Raw genomic sequence first — 20275 nt, 5'->3', positions numbered from 1 at the left:
CTATAAAAGTTGGAGTAATACTTCCCTTGGTCGGAAAATGTTTTATGTTGCGATGTGAACGATACAGAAATACAAACATTCGTATAATATGTATATAATTAGTGTGAATGGTATGTCAGGTCAAGGCAGTGGTACATTGAATGTTTAGAAAATAATTTTTCGTAATCATCAGGGCTCTAGTTAAAGATTAGCGTTTTAAAAACCGTGTTAATATTTTAAATATGGACATTAAAATTGAGTATTTAAGTGAGTTTTGTGTTTTGTTGCAAAGTCCTTAGCACCTTAGTGTGTCCTTAGTCTATATTTTGTCTTCTTTTCTCTTGTCATATTTTCAGAAATGGCGGCAAAACTAAGCTACTATTGAACATATACTGTTGAACATTGTCATTGTCAGCAATTACTATACTCTCCAACCAAAATCCAACCAAATCAACTAATTTGCTTTAAAAAATTAAATAAAAAAAGTTTATGAGTAGGTAGTAATCATTACTTGTCTATAACGTTGATTTAAATTAAAAGCAGCATTTCCGCTATATTAATATAGAATTGGGTGTAGTGAAGTGTCATATTTTTGTCAATGAGATCTGAAATAGATCTGAATAGCAGAATAAAATAAATACACATAATTATATTGTGTTGAAAGAATAATCTTTGAATATTGTGATTTAAAATAAAATTTATTAAAGCTTACTTATTTTTGGGCTAATTAAATTTGCATATAGAAGTAAATGGAGTTAATCTAGGTTAAGTCTGCAGAATCCTTTAAGTTTAAGAGATGTGAAATTCAGGCAAAATGTATATTGTAAGAATTTACCTATGACTCCTATTTTATTCATGGAAGGTCATATTCGTAGACGTTGATGAAACCAGGCTAAAGTGAATGCGAAGATATTTTTTTCTATAAATATAATAATATTATAATATTTTTTAATTATTAAATATGTATTTAACACGTGGACCTTCGAACGATTTTATTACCACGTAAAAAATACACAAAGAATGTGGTCCTACCCCACCGCGTTAAAATCAACACGACGGAAGTCTAATGAATATTTACTAGTCAAGTAGTCAAATAAAGGATTAAATATTTAAGGGCAGGTAGTGCGGTATTTTAAGGAGCCGATATTCATAGTTTCCGAATGCAAATCCATGGTTCTTTATCAATGGCACTCGTACTTTACGCACTCTGTCACGTCGCCTCTTCAATAGGCTGACTTCGCGGATGACTGAACTAGGTATACGCAAAGCAATATGTGGAAAAATCGCTCTTTGTGATTTCCGCGCTAAGGGCGGGTAACGCAAGAATGCGGCGTGCGTGCGGGCGCCGGGGCGCGCGGTGGTGGGGGTTGCGTCGCGGTGCGGGGCGGCGCGGGTAGCGCGTGCCGCAGTAGCGTGGAGGCGCCGTCGCGGCCGCTCGCCTGCCTGTCCGCCAGCCCGGACGCGAACACGGAACAGCGGGACCGCGCGGACGCTCTGTCGGCTTTCGAACCGCGCAACTACCACTTGACTAGTGCCAAACCTTCAGGTTCAGTGCGTTCTGGAGTTTCACAGATAGGGTATTTGTTGCAAAACCATTGTTACGAAACTTAAATCGCTTCTGCAATGCGAATTGCGTTTACGATTAATTAGGGCTCAGTTGTAAGTGTTGAATATTTTGTCCAACTTGGCGATTAATGTCAGAATTATTAAAAATGAGATGGCCAATTTGTTACATTAAATATAGATTTTCGGCTGTTTGAAATGACGCCAAGATATCGGTAGAAAGCATCATCTACACATCGATTAATGTCACAAAATGTGGCCGTTAAAGTTAAGATAGTTCTGCGTCATATTTTACGATAATTTATTAATCTTTTACCACTTTTATTTCAGTGATAACTGTAGTTTTATTTTTGTTTAGATCACACAGGAGACGATATGACATTTTATGTAATATTCAACGCGTTCTTGACTAAAAATACATTAAGACGATACACAAAAAAAAATCCACTGCTTGGCGGGCGGAGTCTAATAGCTCGCTATCGCGAACGCGAGTGTGCGCGAAGTTATTCTTGCATACTCGCCGCGCTGCCGCTGGCCGACTCGGGACAAACATATATGGAGTCGTCATACAGTTATAATATTGTTATACATATATTTAATTGTTGATTTATTGGTTTTATTTTCTTGCTTATAAACACAAAATTATCTTCTTTTTAACAACTACTTAGACATTATTAATAATTATTAATTATTATTATTTCGTAATGTTTACTTTATTACAAAATAATACAGGTTATAAATAATCTTTAAAATAACAAAAAATATTGTTACTCTGAAAAAATGAAATGGTACCTAATTACGCGGACTACTGAATTGATTTAGATAGAATTTGATGCTGACGTAGATATTACATCATGCCCAGAAATGAAAGGTACTATTTCTGAAAGAAGTTATAAACCCTAATTCTTCTCAGTCAAAGTCAAGAGTGGAAGATATCGCTAATACAGTAAAACTGATGCGAAACTTTGGATGTTAATTTGTATATTTTTTTGTTAGTTGTTACTTAATCACGTCAAGACTACATTACCAATTTTGATAAAATATAGCTAATTGCCTGGATTTACACATAGGATACTTTTTATCCGAACTGAACACTTCTGTGGGATAAAACAGGATTCACGATATAACCTAATTCCACGCGGGCAAAGCCGCGGTCGGAATGATATTTTTTTAAATAAAAAAATTGTTTAAAAAAAACACAAAATATATTGACGCATGTATTTATTTTTTGCACTCTATTATAATTGTAATTATTCATTACAAATAATCAAAATAAAATAGCCAGAACAAAGTTAGGCCCTGGTAGGATAGGTAGGCAGGTACAGCAATGTGAGATGAACACTGGCTTATTTATACCAATAATAATGTATTATAAACATTAAATTAAGTTTACTTTCTAACAACAAAAATACATAATATTAGCTAATGTGAAAACGAATCAACCAATCATCCCACAACAATGAAATGTGCACACAAATATTCATCCAAATCGGTTCATGTGATTAGGAGGAGTGACTGCAGCGCCATCCTCCGGGCCCAATTGTGTTTCCAGATCACCCAGGAACTCAATTTAATATACTTACACAAAATTTTTCGAAATGAAAACTCACATTACTATGTAAATATGAATATAAACCTGTTTTAGTACTAAGCAATTTCCCGCACAGGTGTAGTAAGTATAAATGAAATAAATATCAACATCAAAATATTTATACAACATACTTATCTACCACCTACTAAGAAATTCTTGAAATTTTTTCGTATTTTTTTAAAATATAATACTACTCCAACGAGCTCCTGTTCCATAATTCCATATTACGTCCACCATACTTCCACTAAGTTCACCATGATTTTTTATTTCTTTGCACTTTGTTGCTTTTTGCTAAAAATGGAATCATGCGATAAAACCAGTAGAGCGTTGATAACATACATTTTTGACTGAATAAAGGTACTTACGAAGGAGTGGGTTCACATTGTGAACAATCAGTGGGTTTATTTTCCTTCTGGATTCCGGATTTCTGAAAAGATTATTTATGCTATAAATGAAAAAATCTTACACATTCGTTATGTACTTAAAACAGGGGTACGTATCAAACATCGTTTATAATACAATTATCTGATGATATTTATTTTAAATTTGATAATTTAAAATAAAACCAACTTACTTCATTAATTTGTTCCAATTGTAAGCATTCTTTTTCCTCCAACCTTTATGTTTCTTCTTCTTATTTTCTTTATTGTCCGCATTTGTCTCATTTTGTCTTATCGTGTTGTCACCCTTTTTTACGATTGCGCAAGCGACACAAGTTCCCCGTGTGACGGCCGTAGCGGGAATGACTCGTGCAGCGATCGGGGTAGGAAGGTACAGGGCGGCTCTCGCTATATTGGCTGGTCAGGCGCTAATTTCAAGTATTTCTTGTTTATTTCAAAACCATCGCATATTTCAAAATTCTAACACGGTAGACGTATAGGTTGTATATTTTATAGTTAATATTCAAAAAGTCGTAACTTTACGTTTGTTATTTTGAAGATGCCAGAGATTTAAAAAAAATAACAATGAGAACTTTGTATTTTTTTTCTATCGAGAAAATATCATGGAATCATGTTTCTAAAACGGTAGACGTATTGTGTTACTATTGAACTTTCTTGTCAAGAATTTTCATCACGACAACTTTAATAATATAAAAATTACGAAGGTTTAAAAAGGGCCGTAAATGTTAGAAAAATTAATTCATCACCTTAATACGTCTACTTTCAAATTTCCCTCCGTTGATCGTGCATTGTGTCACGGGAGTCAAGATAGCAAAGCCTCGTCGGACAGTTTCACGCTAAATAATCTAAAATCTTAAGGAAAAGAGCTGACTCAGCAACTTCAGCTATTAAACTTTCTCACTGGACTGTAATGAAAGACGAAGATGAATTCTCTTCAATAAACTGTACTGTATAAATTATGAAACGAATCAGCGCTAAGCCAAAATTAAAGTGACGTTAGCGAAACGCTGGATAATGTAATTATCACATTAACCAAATGTACAAACTTTTCCGGGTTTAGTACTCTCGGTTATAAAGAAACCTTAACAACTTTAAAAGCAGAAAAAGAAAGCACAGCATACAATAGACGTGTTAAAAAATGTATGCGGCTATGTACGTTCTGTAAAAAGGCCTGTAGGCTGTTGTTATTTGCAGTGCAAGCCATATAAAAATGTATTGTTTTCATTGTCCAGATTGCGTCTATAGCTTTTGTAGATTACATTTTATCATAAAATGAATGAAATTTAACAAAATCACCACATTACGTGTCTAATAGGTGGCAAAGTCGCCTTGATTTTGACGATATATACTATATATATATAATATATATTTTTTTTTATTGAGCAAATTGCGAACCCTTGATACCTTGCTACGTTTTAATTTGCATGCTGATAAGTGGAACCTGATAAACAGAAAACATTTTAGCGTCCATTTTTCTTCGCTGAGAAGCGATGGATGCATTTCCGCCAACTTAAGTACGACCAAATGCATTTCTCGCCCCCATTTCGACGCCAAATATCAAGGCAGCGGGTTCCGGCCTAAAGATATGTGAACTTGACGCTCAGCTGCTTTCTTCGTACTCATTAATTCGGTGATGTGTGCCTTAATTATACATGAATGGATCGAACAGTTGATTTGACGGCTCGAATTACGATTGTTAGTCGAGGGAATAAGAATTTAAACTCGCGTGATAAATTGAATTTCATTGTTCTCTTTGTATACGGATTTTTTATCAATCAGCACCGGAAGTTTGAAAAATGGAATGACATGATCATAACTTTGAGCTGGGGAGACGTGAACGATAAAAAAAAAATATATTTTCCTGTGTAGTCAAATCAGAAAAGGTGATAACGTTGAAACGTTAGACGGTTACATTGAATGAAAAAAAGAGCGTGAAGTGAGAAAAAAAAGAGCGTAGTGAAGCTGAAACCGACTAGGCAGAACCATTTTCATAATCATAACAAAAATAGACAGTAAAAAACATTGAACCAAAAGAACTGCCTTTATAAACGTAATTTATTCTATGAATCCTCTAATCATAATACAGCAAATTGAACGAAGAAAATTAATAGGTAAAGAATAGTCAATTCTATAATAGAGCACTTTGCTTTGAAATCAATCTATGTAATAGAAAAAATGCACCGCTCTTTTAGCCGTGCAATTTTTTGCAGCTGAATAATCACCTGACAGGATTGCTTCTATAATAATCGTATTAATATGAGCGCATGAAATAATCAATTTATACCGTACTAGTTATTAGCAAAAGGTTTATGCATCTATTGTTTACTCGTAGAGGGGAAAATATTGGTATTTCACATACGACTATTGCGATGGAATTTATTAGATCAAGTAATAACAAAAGAAATTGATGTATATAAAAATTATATTGATATAGAATGCTTTTTGAAAACTCGTATATTGACTTGCCGCTAAAATGAGAAATGGGACCTCAGTACAATATTCGTAACAGCAAATATAGATAAAACATTGTTGACCTTTAATAAAAATATTGATATGAATCTATAAAAATACACGCTTTAAACATCTTAAGCAATCTCAAAATAACCTTTGTCAACAATTTAGTATACATCGGTCCTATTAAATTCGTGCTCGAGAAAATCTAGTCGGATAATCATCTTTTTCAGAAGTTAAACGAGGGGTTTCATTTATTTTATCACTACAATTGACCTCGTGGTAATGGAGAAGAGCCAAACTTTGAGCAATTTTTAAAGATTTAAAACCGTAACCTAGAATTGGTCACATTGTGATAGTCACATCCATAATTCATATTTAACTTTCGTTTATGACCGTAATTTCGTATAGTTCAAATTACTTCAGATAATGGCCAGTATTCAGATCTTAAGAAATTGTTTTAAGTTTGTGCTAGTAGCATTTCGTATGCGGCTTTTCTTGCGTATACGTCAGCTGTTCCTCACAAATTTCCCTATTTCACCCCTTCCGAGCTTTGTTTTAACGACAAAAAGTAGACGATGTCCTTCTGAAGAATTTTATGCGTTAAATCTACCTTTATATTTTATAAATGTACCTTTATAATGCTCATCATAGACAGAATTTTATCATTTTTGGTATCGCAAAGCTTATATTTAGTTTTGGGCGAATTATTATCAAACTTATGCATGATTTTACTATATGACAAGACAACAAATATATAGATCACCTCACTCTGAAATCATACAAAAATTAACCTAAATAATTTTTACCCTCAAAATTTACCATCAAAATAAAAATTTTACACTGAACATAATATAAAAATCATAATAATGGGGTTCATGAAATATTTAAGTGACGATCGCCCCTTGGCCCAGATATTTCATGTTGATTAAAAGGTGCATCTACTGTCTTTAAAATTTTGCATAGTCCTAAACTTTTGTTTCTCCCTAGTTTTTATGAGACACGAAGTAAAGCTTTGCCGCAACTTCTGAATATTTAGTGACTTGTTTTGTGATTGTATTTTTTCACGGAAGACTACAGATAGTGTATATTACAACAACAACAACAACACAATTTACTTTTAACTTTAGCCTTAATTCGAACGTAGTTAATTTACTGGGAACAGCATATTAAATCGAATATATTTGGAATTTCCCTAGTATATTCTATTGTTTTGATTGAGGAGATAAATACTACCGCAAAATATATGCTTATGTGGTGTACAACAATATCTAGGCACGTTGCAGAACGCCATCTAGTTTCAGACTAAACAAAGTTTGTATTATGCAGTCAAAACTTATACTACTTATACGGCATATTTTTATTATTTTATGAAATTCACACTTCATGTTATTTCTTCATATTAAATTGCACAAATTAAAAAACAATATAACGGAACATCAAACGTTTTAATATGAATACGAGTATTAAATCAAACATCAGCTTATTTCCAGTGATGAGTCGAGGGTGTAACCTTGAATGCAATAGTCCGCATCATTCACCACAGCATGCCTATAACTAGTTGTCCTTCGGTTTATAAATATATATAGACTAGATAACCACCCGGGCCTAATTGAGAAAAGGATCATTCCAGCCGAAAACTAATCCAGCTCTCCATTGTTATAAAGCAACAAACATCACATCTAACAAACTTTCACATTTATAATAGTAATTAGCAGAACTAGGCGCTCTCCCTAGACAGCAATACAAACGAAGTCGCATACAATAGCTAGTAATTAGGTGACAGCTTGATACGTTTCAATCTATCCTTCTATTTAGCCCACATTGCACCAAATCCCCGAGCATCGAATTTCTCATTAAGGCTATTAATACGGTAATTTAGTTTCCTTCGATCAGATATCTGGGCAATACTTAATAAACGTAATCTGTAATCTACGTTATTGGTCTTTGGAGTTAAAGTTTTTGTCACAAAACATATTTATAATGGCTTTTACACGGTTCAAATAAATACCGTGTAATCCGTTCATTGACTAAACAGCGTTACAGAAACTTTGATTCGAAAGGATGTTTCTTGAATTATATCTGAGTAATGAATTTGTATTGAGCAAAGTTTTGCTCTTTACAAATATGACGGAAAGTTGTCCGTAGTTGTTAGATTTGACGACTTCATAATGTAGATAATTATTAACATCAAAGAATATCTAATTAATTATCTGACTAAGTACCTAGTACTGAAATGTTTCTCTCTTTGATTGGATAATTTAATGCGTTATTCGAGTACTGCTTATATAATGCGATCGTCTATTCATTTATACTTTTTCTAGAAAAATCTGTCATTTCACCATTAAAAATAATCCGTCTTTTTAAATCCGTCCCTAAAGCTTAAGTGATAACAAAGGGTTAGTCAATCGTTTACTTAAGTGTAAGCCTCACCTTTGTAATGAAAACTCTTATAATTAATACTTCTAAAGACTTTTTAAGGGGTATTTAGTCCATCAGGCCAGTGTAGCCTAGAAATTAATCAGGTTAGTTAGCCTCTCGACACTCCGGGTTGACATATTTTACAGTGTGATGAATAGTTTTTCAAAGCTAATGTCACTTATAAAAATATACTTTTATAATCATGACCACATCTCCAGTTATGTAAATCTTGGAGCGATTGATCTTATCCGAGGATATAAAGTTCAAGGTTTATTTCGGACTCTTGTTTTATACTATTGCGAGATTTCTATTGGAAATGGAAATTGCGTGAACAGCTTGAAATTATGGAGATTATATAATCGTTTAAGCGTTAGTCCTGCGCTTAGTATCGTCTGTATCGGATTTTCGCCCGGCTAGAGCTGCAAACAATCAATAAGAAAATATTTACAAAACAATACGAGAGTTGTCAAAAGTAAATAAAATATGTGTGTAACTTGTCGGTAAACAAACACAGAAAGTACAGGGATTTCAATATTGCTTACACAATTTGTTTTTACCTTAAATAATTATTTGAATATCTTATGGAATCCCACCTCTTTTGACGTGACAACGTCTTATAATACGATAGAGCCGGCTTCACGCACGAAATAACAGGACTCATGCGGCGTTACCTCGCTCTGAGGCGTTCCATGTTATGCAAACAAGAGCGCGGAACGAGCGACAAAGAAGCACAAATCGGACGTGGTCACGTTCAACTATCGTCATTACCGACTTTACAGACAACCAATTTTTCTGTCTGTCTAAAATTATAATTTGCTATTATATAGCGTATATTTTATAGATATTATGCTTACTTATTCAAACTCAAACATTTATTTATTAAATTAGACTTCTTCGAGAAGCACTTTTGAATCGTCATTACCTACATATTTTTAACCACCGATTCGGATAGCAGTATCTATGGAGAAGAACCGACAAGAAATTCCATAGTTGCTCTTTAATTAATGTACGTACCGTTTCCTTATTAATGCTTCCTAACCATTTACAATACAAACCACATTTTAAGAGCCTGTTCATCATTCTTCGTTGACAAATCCTCTAACCAGTGTATCTCACTGATAGATGCGGAATGTATAGTCTTCAGAATATCACTTAAAACAAGGGCCCATCATTTATCGTCCAGCCACAACCCCGCTCCTTAGATGTTATAGACCCCATAAATTGTCCTTACTTCAATATCTTCTCGTCTAGTGAAATACATTTAGTGATTAAATTTTTATCTAGCGTGTCGACGTCACAATCTCTTGGTTACTTGTGTTATATTTCTGGATTGAATTTTTCCGAAATACGACGAAGATGGTTAAAGGAAAACGTTTCAAATTAAATGGAAAAGGATTTATTTAATACAATTTTTGTAGGAAATATAATACAATTTTTATTTGAAATAAAAGTTGTTTAAAAACAACTCAATAATGTTAATATAAAATATCTAAGATAATATTTATTTTATTTTGGCTAAAAAAGAAACAAAATAACAGTAGTTCTGTGATTCATAAATAATGTGAATCAAGTTTTAAACAATAGGTATTTCAATTTATTCAAAATATTTAAACAGATATTTTTAAAGATAAAATAGCTAGAAAGGGTGAAAAATATGATGGGGTGGAAATTGTTCAAAACCATGAAACTCGCGTGTTGTATTTTATAGCCTTGCAAGCTGTCAGTGGAAACATTTCTTTGTTTTTTAAATATCTAATCTAACAAGTAATTTAACTGATATTATGGAATTCCACAATTGCGAATTCGGTCTTGGAAATGTAAAGTATTTATGGAATTCACAGTAATATTGTATCCTCATCATAACAATGTCTCTACGTCTGTTTAAGTAGCGCAGATGAAAATCGGATTCGGATTTCTGATTAAATACGCCTTAAACTTAATTTAAAACTCTTCTAAACTCTTTTTATTTCAAAAAATATCTTTCTTAAATTCGAAAGTTAAACGACATTAATACGTAAAATTAAACTCCTTTCCAGTAATAACAAATGTGCTACGAGCTAAAAAGGCGGTTAAAATTACAAACGTGCTTAAACGATTTTTCACATTAATACGTTTTGAATCACATTTCTATCGAATGCTCGAGTGGCGATATTCGAAGTTAGTTTCATGGTACTGATTCTCGCTCCGAATGTACGATTCGAATTTCCAAAATTACATTGCTTATTTCGTTTGAATACAGAAGCGTCATTTCTAATATAGGAACCAGTGTACCTCGAATAGAATTAGCACCGCAACGACCAACATCTGTGAAAATCGGCTTTGATTCGTCGGCGTCCTTTGTTGATCGCTCACACCATGCCGAGTGACATTTAATAAGATCTTGTAAATCACTTTATTCTTTGTTATTTTCATGCCGCCCTGTTAATTGTGTTATTTGATTTAACGTATATCCCGGCTCTCGTCTGTGTTTCACTGAAATATTTAATTGTGAAAATAATTTATCACTCATTTTCCTTCTTCACAAAACCCATGTTTAACGGAACACTATTGGATTCTCAAAGTAGGAAAGAAATAAGACCGAGTAGACATAAATAAATAGCAACCAAACTTTTATTGCTCGGTTTCTAAAGCTTTAAACGGACGTTTTAAAGATTTTCGCGTAGTAAATTCAGTAAGCCTGGCTTTAAATGTTTATCGCAGTTCGCCTTATCCAGGCTAAACGTGACGTGTATCTTTTTAGCGTAGGCCACCTGCCATGTGCACCGCTCGCGAAATATGTCGGGTGTAAAGCCGCGTCCCAACTATTCGATGTGATGCATCCAAATTTTAGACACAAAAACATTTTTGTTTGAAACGAACAAAGGAACCGTTGACCTGTTATTCTAAGCTCCATCGAATCCATTTTTTCCAAAAATAGTGCAGTTTAAAAATCCTAAACCTTAGAATATATTATAATAGCAAAGCTTTCAGGCTTCTGAAGTTTAGTTCAATTTACAACAACGCGAATATCAAAGCTTCACCAATACATTAAAATAATATTTCGCATCTAGTGAAGTAGGCCTCGGGTAATTCTTATTTGTACCGCTAACTCCTTACAAACTGGAGCAATGAAGCGCCTACAATCTACATGCCATTCCACACCGCACTTATTAGAAATGTGACTTATCGATGGCATTTTAAATCATAGCTTGAGAAAATTCTTGTACATTCTGTACGTATGAAACGTAGTGGAATGTTCGAGAAAATTTTTTCGTGTGATTTATGGACGCGGCTTTCGAAAGATTCTTCAGTTTGGGCAGTAGATATATATAAAGTTTCTCCCGCACTTCAAGATGCGAGAGCGAAATTCTTTCATATCCAAATTTATATTGCCTATTAAACTTCCTGGTCGTATACTTGAAAGAATGGACATTTTTATCCCAGATCTTATACTTCTTCTTCTAATAAGTACGCACAATCGATTTTTTTATATTAAGTCAAACTTTATTTAAACAGATATAGGAAGAAAAGTCAAGCACTATTTCTTATACTTCCAAGTAAAACCTAGTCCCAAAAATGACAAAACTTGATTCGATAGGTTTGCCCTGTCATCGCCAGTTCAAATTATTGGAACAGAAATGGAGCGGCTTCGTTTAAACATTCTGTCAGTGACTGATCACCGGAGTAATATGTCTATGTCTGGATCTGTGGTGCTCTAGTAATAGCAGTATAATTGTTAGTGGAGCTAGATGACTATAAAATTACTAGGTATCTGGAATTAATATCTATGTATCACGTTTACTTTTATGGAGAAACATAGAACAATTTTGTTAGTATGGCCATTAATTAGTAGGTATCATTGAGAACTTCTGTTATAATATTAGTCATGACTTTAAAAAATAGACTTCCCCTAATGCAAATAAATTACATTTGAAATTGAATAGTAATAAATCAATATAAAAGTCTCAATAAAATGTCCGTAGCATATGCAAAAGCGAATGTTCATTTTTCTGTCATTCCTCTAATTTTCCTGTACGAGTTCTCGCCATTCTTCCGTATTCGCCGTCGGCTGTATGCTAACAATGCAACCAATAATAGTACTTGGTACATTTATAATAAGACTGAATATAGAACGTCTTTTGAGGCTTTTACTATTGTGATAGATTTATTATGTGCTAGCTGTTCGCCTCAGCTCCGCTCGGGAAGAGATTTTTTGTGACCTTTACACATTATTAATTACTAGCGGTCCGCCCCGGCTTCGCCCGTGGTACCTACATGTTTACGTTTTTTTTCATAAGAACCATCCTCGTACTTCAAGGAATAGATTCCGCAGCGCACGCGATGACAGAATTTTTATTAAGGAATTTTTTGTACCTTGGGTTACATTATTGTATTTTTGGTAAGGATCTCTACTTTTTTTGAAAATGCAATACCTATAGCCTATGTTGCTCAGTGAAGATGCAGCTGTCTAACGGTGAAAGAATTTTTGAAATCGGTCCAGTAGTTTATGTGTGAAAACCATACATACAAACATACATAATAACAAACCTTTCCTCTTTTTAATATTAGTATAGATATAGATTATTAGATATTAACACGCTTTTATGTGCTTCACCTGTATGTTGTGTGCTATTTTGTTTATTTATAGACGACTCCTTTTGACTTGATTTTGACCCACTTTAAACGGCCAGCTATACTTCAAACTTTGTACACTCATCAAGGAACGGTGACAAAATAAGAATTTTATGAGTGTTTCTTATTATCCTGATTAGTTTCGCCAGGATTTCATAATTTCCTCTGGATACGAGCTATTGAACCATTTAGTTGATTTTATCATAACAGCGTGTTTGTTAGTTCTTTTAAATATATTATTTTATCATTATTTTTAATTACTATTGTCTTAGTTCACGCGAAGGTAAATGCATTATAATGCATACTTATACCTAGAATCGCTAAAATCCGTTCAGACATCCTTGAGTTATAAGTGGTATAATCATAATTCTAACAAACACATTATTAAACATATCGACTATCTTTTATACAAATTTAGCACACGAAATCCCACCCTTTTAAAATTTATAGATACACCCACAAAACACCATTTGTGTTAAAAGATTATTGAATCAAAACGATATATTCTAACAGTGACCTCTTTACAGCCGGGGGACAGGTTTATCCCCAAGTGACGTGGTATTGAATAAAAGTGAAATAATCTGTCGGTTATATGGGACCGTGGGGGAAAACTAGTGCAGATTTAGACGTGTTTATATTTATTCATTCGATATGTCAGTGTGTGTTAACCCAGGTAGACTATTATTAGTTTAATTAAAGCTTAAACACAGTATGGTATGTAACTTTAATTACAGGAAATTAAATATACAATTTGTTTAATTCCCTAATTATGAGCAATCTATCTGTACTGGTCACAAGTTGCACTTTTGAGTTTTTTGGAAGAAAAAAATAAAAAGATCAAGTTCAGTAACTCAAACTACCCTAATATAATATTTTGACAATCGATTCCTCCTAAATGCTTCCATGGAGGAATGTGTTTATTTTACCAATTATAGACCTAATTAAGAGCAATCTATCAGTACCGGTCACAAGTTGCACATTTGAGTTTTTGGAAGAAAGAAATATTTTTTGATCGATTGATGTGTAGTATGGGGAAATTGTTTGAGCCAAAATCATTTTTTACTGCGTATAACTCAGAAACGGTAGGATATAGGAAAAAATGATCTAGGTACAACTTGTAGATAATTTAATGGCCTTTCAACTTTTCCTTGAATGTTTTTCTCTAACATGTACCGTTTTTGAGATTTAAGCGAAAAATGAAAAAATGGACCCATTCCCCCCCTCCCCCCACTCCGGGGCTCCTCCTAGTGTCCCGGGGTTATAGTATGTTTATTACCTAGGGACTCTTGACATGTTTCCGAAGAAACATCTTACGTTACTAACTCACGCACTCTAGACCCCCCTTGGAGGGTCTCATTCAATGGACTACATTATAGTAAATTATGAAAACGATAGGTCACAGAGTTTAATAAAGGTAAAAATAATTCCCTTAAATCTTAATGTAAGAACGTGGTTGATATATATGTATTATATGGACAACAGACCCAAACTTCGATACAAGATAACATTGTTATGTTTCGGACGTCCCAATTTAACAATATGACACTATAACTTCGTCTCTTTGTACTTAATATTGTGTTTTATTTATTGCAAATAAAATAGAAACGTTTTAACACTTGTAGCGAAATAAACTTAAATACTACGCCACAAACGAGAAGACTTTAGAAATGTTCACTGGATTTTTTAAACGTTTTATCTTGGAATGAGAAGAATGACGGAAAATATTTATTTGTAAATAGCTATACGCATAAAATGAATTATAAAAAATAAACGATAGCCAGCCACTCAGTATAATGTCACTGATTTTCGGTGGAGGCCTATAAACGTACTTACACTGTATGCTGTCATGCTTAAAATTAAACAACTGATTTAATTGTAGGATTTATTTATTTTTCTTCAGTTAACAACTGCACTGTAAACGTTCCTAAAACTGAAGAATAGTTACCGCTGTGCAATTTTTTTGTCGCTTTATTATTATAACTCTCAATTTCCGAATACGAATACTTAAAATCAATCTGTAACTGCATACTCGATCTTGTTTTCTTTAAACCAAAAGGGATTTAAAGAGGAATATTTTATGCACTAACAAATGCAAAACTTTGTATAAAAGCATGTTTGTTAGGTGCTCAATCACGCCGGAACGGATTTCTCTAAACTTTGTTACAGAGATAGGTTATAGTCTGGAATATAACTCTAACTTTTATCCACACTCGCAAATTGGCATTTAGAAGTTAGTATATAATATTTATAAACGATCTCATAAATTTACACTGCAATAAAAATATTTTACGGCATTTAACAGGGCAGATAAACTAAACTGTAATAGCAGATCCGTTAATTTAATACGTATTGTAATGGTCGATTCGTTGTTACTGTTTTATAGAATGGTTATAGGTTAAATCAGTGATACAAAGTGGCCAGGTTAAACCCCAGGGGTCCAAGAGAGTCTCGACGAGGGTGTACGTTGGCAGTCAAAAATAATGGGGTTCCAAAGTTTCAAATGGGGGATAAAATCTTCTACTTAATACATGTATTTTTTATTATTTATTTAAGGGAATGTGGTAGGTCATGGTTCTCAAACTGAACTACCTACATTCAAAACTTTTTTTATTCATGTCAATTATTACAAATGTTTATGAAAACTAATTTTTAAAAACCATATACACCCATTTGGCTATGTCGCTCCTACCGTAAGAATTAGCATAGAAATAGTAGTTAATTCTTCTTCAAAGTAGGTAATAAACACGATACTGAAGAACATCTCAATTAAATAAACACAGAAAAATGGTTCCCTAAAAGACGTTATTTTCTAAAAAATTCCATTGAATATTCATCCATTCGCGTCAGTCGCATCAAGAGTTTGAAAGTCATGATCTTTATGAGTTATTGCATCAAGTTGGCGGACAATGGGACAAGTTGTGACGCTGACGACGCCAAGAATGTCCAATCTGTTAGAACTTTAAGCCGGGTTCACACAGAGCGAACAGCCTCGAGAAGAATTGCCTGTCGGTGTGTACGTGGCTTTACTCGGGAGCGCTACGAGCACATAGATAGAGCTTTGCGCAGAAATGCTTCGCGAGGCTGCTCGCTCTGTGTAGTGTGTACTCCCCTTAACGTATGCATTGCGAATATTTTTTGTATAAATAATATTGTAGTGATTATTTTTGCGTAATTCGTAATGTTTTGAATCAAGACTTAAGAATTCAAAACTTTTTATGGTAACTTTAACTAACAACTTGGTTTTCAAAACTACCCCAGTTACGGTCACATCTACCGAGAAGAATCGGCAAGAGACTCGATAGTTCTTTTATAGAGACCGTACTACTCGTATGTTCTCTACAGAAGTTTTGAACTAACTATGTGTGTAACTAAACCACGAGTAAACAACTTTCTACTATACTATTCACTTCCTCCTCCTCTTTATAGGTGTTTTTTTAAGTTGTTTTTGCTTGAACTACTCCTATTACACATATTCTTATATCCTTAAGTATTTGAAAAGAGTTAACAATTCTCATTCTAAAGTGTTAATTTGCGTATCAAAGAAATTGCCACCCACACTTATTTCGCGATTATTTCATTAAATAAACTTTTCTTTCTTTCTTTCTTTCAAATATTTCTTAATAAATATTGAATACATGTAATTATAAATTAAAAGTAAACAAAGTACATATTGCTAAATTATTTCAGAGCATTATGCAATTATAAATGATTACTTTAGCCTTTACAAACATCTTTTGTTTTTTTAACCGTTTCAAATCCGCCCCAATTTTCGTAAAACTTGTTTTGACAATGTTACGCGGTGCAAGGCAAGACGACTTACTTTTGTTAATTTGTTTTGTGGTTTCTGAAGTTCTTTCTTTTATTATACATTTGAATGAAATATTACGTAATATGTTGTTTTTTTCCCTGGGAGTTGTTTTTTATATCGAGGTTGATTCTTTACTAAACTTTCCGTTCCAAATTGGTTGCCATTTGTATTGGCATGCCAGTGAATAGAAGCTACTTGGTTCGTACTTACACCCTTTGCTTGGCTAATGGGTTTTCAAAAAACAATTGTTGGAAAATAACAGCTTTAATGGCTTTTAAAGCGCTGCAGCATTACGTAAGAAAGTTTTGTTTGAATATCGGCTACAAACGGGTATAAACGATTTGCTATTTAATTGATTTCTTATTATGCTAAAAGGGTGATTTTCACAAAATAATATACGATTTATATTACTATTTAGATTGTTGTAAAATACATAATATGCTCTGCTCAAATATTTTACAATGAAAACCATCTGAATACCGAAGTTTATTTTTACTATTCATAACTATTCATTCCATATTTTCCAAAATTTTTATTGCACGGCGGATTTATTAATTTTACTTTCATTTTAAATTTTCGTTTACTGCTTGAAATTTCTCAATACAGATTATAAACATTTGATAACATAATATAGAATAAATAAATGTGTTTAGAAATAAATACCTACACACTATTCAAACAAAGTAAATAATTAGTCTAAATGTTATACTTTTATCCGATTGCACCTGCAATTCAAAGTAAAATCTTCCCCCGGGAGAGGCTAGTTTGAACCTAATTGAACTGTGCCTAGGTTAGCCTTTAATTGAATTCTCTGCAGACTCCACTCTGGTTCCAATGCAAGTAAATAACGTGTGCATAGTTTAATCGAGTTATGGAGTTTTGTTTGGTGAAACTGTTATCTTTAACGTGACTACAGGATTGTGAGCCTTATAGAGTTTTATACAGTTATGTTTATAACTATATAAACATAAGAATTTTATACTCTTTGTTAATGAACGCAAATAATTTAATTATGACTCGTATGGCTGTATTATTGTTGAATACATAATCTTTTATCAAGTATGCATAAAATTTAAAAACACGATTAATGCTTATTCATAGGAAAATACATTATTGAATATTAATTAATTCTTAACACAGCGGTCATACGCGTCCTGAAAAATTCTTGTATTCAGTTAAAAATACTATAAAATTTTCTGATGTTGAGGTGGGTTGCTAACCATTCTATACCGTAAGTAGTATACCTACATCATTATCTTCTCTATGAACTAGGCGAGTTTTATACGAGACGGTTATATAGATTATTCATTTTCTAGTCTCGTACTTTTCCATTAAAGCCATGTTTTACACTCTTTTCAAACCCCGTTTTATCAATTGACAAACTTTTATAATAGAAGCGTATATACCAGTTGGCACCTATCATAACGATCAAATCATTGAAAATGCAGCCGTTCGCGTGGACTATTAATTCGTTGTCAGCTTTTTACAAGTCCGTACTTATCATGTCAGATCGGGAGTGCTGTAAACATCGATAAATCAACGTGTTGTGTAGTACGTTGCGTCGAAAGTTGGTGCTTTTTGAGGTGGAAATTTTAGGGGTTTTTGTTTATGGGCTTTTTTTTGTTGTCGATAGGGAAGAGCTTGACCACAATCTCGCCTGATGTTAAGCTGAGATGTGGTCCAAGATGGTACGCGCTTTACGCTTTAGGGAAAGGTTAATAAGATGACGGTGAGTTTGAAGTTTAAACTAAGATTACATCTGAGTCGAGTTTAATAGAAAGGTTTTTGTTGATTTAAGTATATTTTTGTATTTTTTGTGTTTAAGTTCCTGTCTGCTTTAAACTCTTGTTTAGACATAGACCATTAAATAATAAATTGTTTAAAGTTTTCATTATGTATTGTTTCAAAAAACGAGAAGCTAAGAAAAAGCGCGTCAGAATATAAAATTATAAAGAAAAATAGTACATTCTCTTCAGATATTTGATATTTTGTGTACTAAAAGCAAAATATAAGAAAGTATCGTGAAATTAGTACAAGACGCAGGCTTATCAGTAACAAGGCTTGATCTCTTCCAGACAGCCTGAAAATTAAATAAAGATTCAGTAGGCTTCAGAAACACGTGTAAAAGCTAGATAATGGAAAAGTACTTACTATTATATTACAGATAAAACTATAATAAGGTCTCTTTGTTTCTTAAAAACAATTTACTGTTCAATTTACGTTATATCAAATATAATAATTTTCTTTATTGTATTAATCTTTTGTCAACTGTTTATTTGGCTTATCTTTCTCTAATTAATCGATATTTATTCCAATTTATTATATTACTTGAGAAACTAACATTACCACATTTCACCTACCAGACAACAACCTATTCTTACTTCTTAGTATTCAGGTAGCACTTAATTTAAAATATAATTCTTCGAGTAGGTATAAAAGACTATGTGTGCTGAGAACGATACCCAAATCGTCGCCTTACTCCATGGCTTGACGGTATTGCCATGACCTTGATATTTAAATCTCAACGCGCCTAAAGAAGTTTCACTTCAATACACTAAATAATTATACCAAGTACACACAATATACTCCAATCCAATGGAACAGCTACAAAGGCACTTTTTAAAAGCAGGCAGCAGATTGCATTTCTTTGTGAGCGGCCTTTAAATTCTCATTTTAATGATCTCACCACAGGCTTTGCGTCTACTTATCGCAAACACAATGATATTAAAGTCTTATATGTTGTAAGAAGGTTGTTTAATGGCGGCCTGAAGCGAAAAGTTTTAAGTCATTTTTTTATATGAGGACCATGTTTTGTGTGGGTTTTTTATATTGTCGACTTTGGTGTAGTTATGTTCGTTAGTGTAGCACTTGGTAGCTTAAAATATGTTTAAAGATTTGTTTTGAAGGCTTGGTGACTAACCAAATTTAACTGAATGAAGCTACTACCTAAATGCACATAAAGAGAGATCAGTGCAATGTGAGATGCAAGAACTGTATGTTGCATAATAGTCATAATACCAAGGATTATTTTCAGAAGTAACTACTGCCGATGAATATTAGGAGTTTTTTTTTAATTAAGTAAAAATATGTACTTAGTGTGTATTTTCCTAAAAAGTTTGATAAATGTCTTTCTTTTATGCTATAGAAATAGTTGTTCGATCAAAGTTACTCTATAAAAGTTGGGGAAGTTTTCAGCCTATTTTCAAATGTGTTAATTGACGAAGAATTCCTAATGCCTCTAGCCACTTAATTCTATAATTGTACTTCCTAGAATAGATTCTTTCACTCGTTGTGTTCAAGGTTACCTACTACTGTTTTGGACTTTATGACATTTTGATTTACATTATTTTCAAGTTCATTTCAATGAAGGTAATTATTATTTAAGAACAAAGAAATCTTGCCGCCATAATGCTATTTTACGCTAAAAGTTTACGGTAACCAAATTTCGTA

The 20275-nt window shown here is 33.1% G+C and overlaps 1 protein-coding gene and 1 long non-coding RNA gene across 3 annotated transcripts in view; one reads left to right on the top strand and one right to left on the bottom strand.

Annotated features, from left to right (window-relative positions):
• The first annotated feature begins 1393 nt into the window (after positions 1-1393).
• The window catches only part of Sh (Potassium voltage-gated channel protein Shaker), a 153155-nt gene continuing 134273 nt past the window's right edge, over positions 1394-20275 (top strand). For both annotated transcript variants that reach the window (XM_090106140.1, XM_090106135.1), the window contains exon 1: positions 1394-1525. The gene's annotated coding sequence lies outside the window, so the exon portion shown is untranslated. The remainder of the gene's footprint in view (positions 1526-20275) is intronic.
• On the bottom strand, positions 2746-4075 carry LOC149911403 (uncharacterized). The gene is made up of 3 exons (XR_016458269.1): positions 3708-4075; positions 3499-3560; positions 2746-3424 (listed from the first exon to the last, which is right to left on the bottom strand). It is a non-coding gene; the product is annotated as an uncharacterized LOC149911403 (long non-coding RNA).

Source organism: Colias eurytheme, chromosome 1 (assembly GCF_061535395.1).
Source record: "Colias eurytheme isolate Ceu_HAF_F1 chromosome 1, ilColEury1 Martin Lab GWU primary, whole genome shotgun sequence".
NCBI classification, from domain to species: Eukaryota; Metazoa; Arthropoda; class Insecta; order Lepidoptera; family Pieridae; genus Colias; species Colias eurytheme.
Note: the sequence above shows the minus strand (reverse complement) of the source record. Positions and strands in the feature narration are given on the sequence as shown.